We start from the raw sequence: 3,655 nt of genomic DNA on the forward strand, positions 1-3,655 counted from the left end.
GTGCCTCCCCAGAGTAGACCTGCTCCACCCATCTCCCGGGGAGGCGCGGAGGAAGCCACAGGTCAGAAGGTCAGAGCAGTGACCTGTCCGGCCTCAGACGCCCTCCCTGCTCCCAGGATGCCAGGACCTGGGTGCAGGGATGAGCAGCCGGCCTGGTCCTGCCCAAGTGTTTCTGTGCATTCACAGTGGGGCAGGTGGAGGAGGAGAAGCCGCGCTTGGCATAGGAGGGCTGTGTAGTGGCGATTGGTGCCCCACAGGGGTCCCTTCCCTGCCTCTCCTCTGCCCTTTGCACACCTGGCACCAAGGACCACGCGCCGAAAACCAATCCTGACTCATATCAGAAATTCAAGTGGCCAAGCATCCCCTGAACCCCACGTGGTTTCTTGGAACCCCACGCAGTTTCTTGGAACCCTATGCGGTTTCTTGGAACCCCGTGGTGGTCGCGGGTGCCCAGATGACAGCGAGCTCTGGAAGGAAGCAGAACTGCGTGCCGGGTGCAGAGCGCACGAGAGGGAGGATGCGCGCTTAATCAGTTCCCGCACATCTGTCTTTACACAGTTGGGCTCCTTCACAAAGTCACCCTAACTACCTTAACATATGTAGAGCCAAATTAAAATTACTTTATCAATCTTTCATTTTTAGCTTTCCCATCTTTGGGGTTTTTTCCATCCATGTGTTCATCGTTTCGGCAAAGCCATCTCGTCTCCCCAGAAGTCAGCCGGTGGGAGCCAAGGGTGGTTGAGGGGCTCGGCGGGGGCAGGAGAGGGAGGGAAGGTGTGATTTACAAGCCTTCGGTCCTTGTCCGTATTCTACACTTGATGATTTCAATATTTTAATAGCCAACCATTTGTCTTTCTCTTTTATGGAACAATATATTTCCCTGAATTGTTTGTTTTCAATAAATTACTTTTTGAGCTGAAGTGCGATTTGGGGGGTAATGTAAGAAAGAATACCCGTTTAAACATGCACCTCATCTTTGGAAAGCAGCAACACACCCTCAGCGTGATTTTGCAAGCATCTCTGGGTGGACGCTCTTGCAACGTTTTCTTGAAGTAGGGCCACGTGGGTCACAGCAGGAAGGAGCAGAGTAAAATGGAGGACAGCACAGGCTTGGAGGGATGCGATTCCTGGGGAAACGGGGAGTGCCAGCCAGCACCAGGGCACAGAGGGCTTCTCTAGCTTCTCTGAGTTCACTTTTCCCTTAAGCAGCTTGTACATGTGGAAGAGAAGTTCACCGCTGTCTTCCCCGTCCTTCTTCAGGTTTTCATGCAACATAAGGTCCATTTTATTTTCACTGCCCTTTCATCATATCCCACCCTCTTTGGATGGCGAGAAAAGCATAAGTCAGTCAGTTACAAAGAGCCATCAGTACATTGACCTGCATAGTCACAGTGACTCTGGGAACACATGGATTCTGTTTGTTTATGCTGGAGTTTTCTTATCTTTCAGAGCATCTGTTAACATGCTAAAAACAAAACAAAACAAAAAAAAAAAAAACAGCGCTAGCTAGTTGTGTAAAATTAACCTCTTTTAGGGACTAGATAATAAATCATTTTTTTTTCAAATTAAAAGAAAAGGAAAGGTAAGTAGGCGTGTTTTTCTTTCAGACAAATGTTTTCTAATAAGCAGTAAATGAGAGTTCCCAATATTCTTGTAAAGTTGCCCCAACAATGTCAGAAAAGAAAGCACCTTGCTTCAAGTCTGCCCATGAAGTATTCAGGAAGGGTAGTCCCCCACCTCCTTCCTGCCTCAGCAGTCCAAGGTTGGGAGCTGAGCTGGTTGCTTTCCGATCCCTGTGAAAACGCCTGCTTCCTCACCTACTCTCCTGTGGCCAGGGTGAGGCTTTTCCCATTGACACAGTTCAAGCGGCGCTGCCACACCGTTCCTGTGTCTGGCGTCCTGGACACACATTTCTGAGGACACACATTCAGGGGTGCTGCAGGGTCTGGGAACCTGGAAGTGGCTGCCCCAGTGCCTTGGCAGTGCAGCCCGGGTCTTCCCAAGGATCCATCCTTGCCAACAAGTACACTGTCAGACTTGGGGACTTTCGCCAGTCTGGCGGGTGCAAATGGCATCTCATTATTGTTTTAATTTGCACTTCTCAGATTACTGATGAGGTTAAACATCTGTTCATGTGTTTATTTGCCATATTTTTTTCCTCTGCAGTGAACCTATTAGGTTGTTTTCCTTTTTATTACTGACTTGAAGAACTTTTTCTTATATATATTTCAATGATTAATCCTTTGTTAGTTAAACGTGCTGCCAATCTGTACCCCAGTTTATGGGTTGTCTTTTCCCTGTTTTCCTTGTGAATTTGAGACGTGGAAGTTCTTCATTTAATGTGGCCAGATTTCTTGTTTTACTTTCTTGGGGTGGTTTCCTTTGAGGTCTGTGTTCTCTGTGTATTTAATAAATTTTTCCCACCTTACGTTTGTAAAGTCATACTGAATTTTCTTGTGAAAGATTGAAGTTTTGTGATGTTTGCAGTACACTTCAGTTGGTCAGTGCTTATTATTTGCAGGGTGGTCCTGGATGGTGTTTCATTTTCCCCTGTGGATAGCTGAGTCTTCAGCACCAGTAGTCCTCAATTTCTACCTCCTTCCACTGCAATCCACCTCTCTCCTGCATCCCAGTACACTTTTCAAAAAGCTTCAGCAATTCTTACACAAATCTGTGGCAAATCTTTTTCAAAGATGCAGTCAATCTTCAGTGAGTCAATCGGATACCAACTAGTTCAAAGGAAGATAGAACGGATGCAGTTTGAGCGGGCTATATAGGAGTTCCTAAAGTAAGGTGGCTACCTCAGATACAGAACTGGCTGGCATCTTAGGTAGCAATGAAACTTTACTCTCGGGGTCCTTCTCTACTTGGCAGAGAGCACTTCCTGCCAGACAGATTCGTTTGCATGATGTTAATTTTCTACAAGAACTTGCTGTACTTTACACAGTTTGGATCCTTATCAACAATAGTAAATCAAACAAGATTAGATTCCCCTAAGAGACTCACGTGAGGCTGATTGGTCAGATGACTCTGGCCAGTGTTGACGTCACCAGGCGGCTGTGAGAGCAAGTGTGGGCATTGCTGTGCCTTCTGATACTCGTACGAGGCTGAAGAATCTGCATCACCAACCTCTCCAGGTGCTGTGGCTGCTGCTGCTGTAGGAATCCAATATTGCCAATTTCTGGGCACCCATGACTATGATAAGAAGCACCGTTATTCTTTAATCCTGTGTCCAAGGGGCAGGTGATCTCTCCTGTTTCTCGATGTTCTGCTCCCCTGGGCCATCCATCCCTGGGCACGACAGGATGCCTGGTTGCTCTGTGGCATGGAAGCCATTGGAGGTATGGAGTGTGGGAAGCCTCTCACCTCTGTGCTTATTGGAAGAGTGACTGGCTGTCCTGGCTCGTTTCTTTCACGTACATGTAGAGCTGGCTTGTTAATGCACATGAAAACCAACCATGCTGTGAGAGGAGCGACACTGCCCCCGTGAACTTGGAGGACCGTTTTCCCTCATGCAAGCCCTTGGGTATCAGCAAAGCATTTCTTCATTTAATTTTCTCTTTGATAGTATCGTTCAATAAAGCTTTGTTATATTCTCCAAAAGTTTTACATTTCACTGAGTGTATTGCTAGTTATTTGTTAGGGTTATTTTAAA

This window comes from Ictidomys tridecemlineatus, chromosome 14, assembly GCF_052094955.1.
Source record: "Ictidomys tridecemlineatus isolate mIctTri1 chromosome 14, mIctTri1.hap1, whole genome shotgun sequence".
Classification (NCBI taxonomy): domain Eukaryota; kingdom Metazoa; phylum Chordata; class Mammalia; order Rodentia; family Sciuridae; genus Ictidomys; species Ictidomys tridecemlineatus.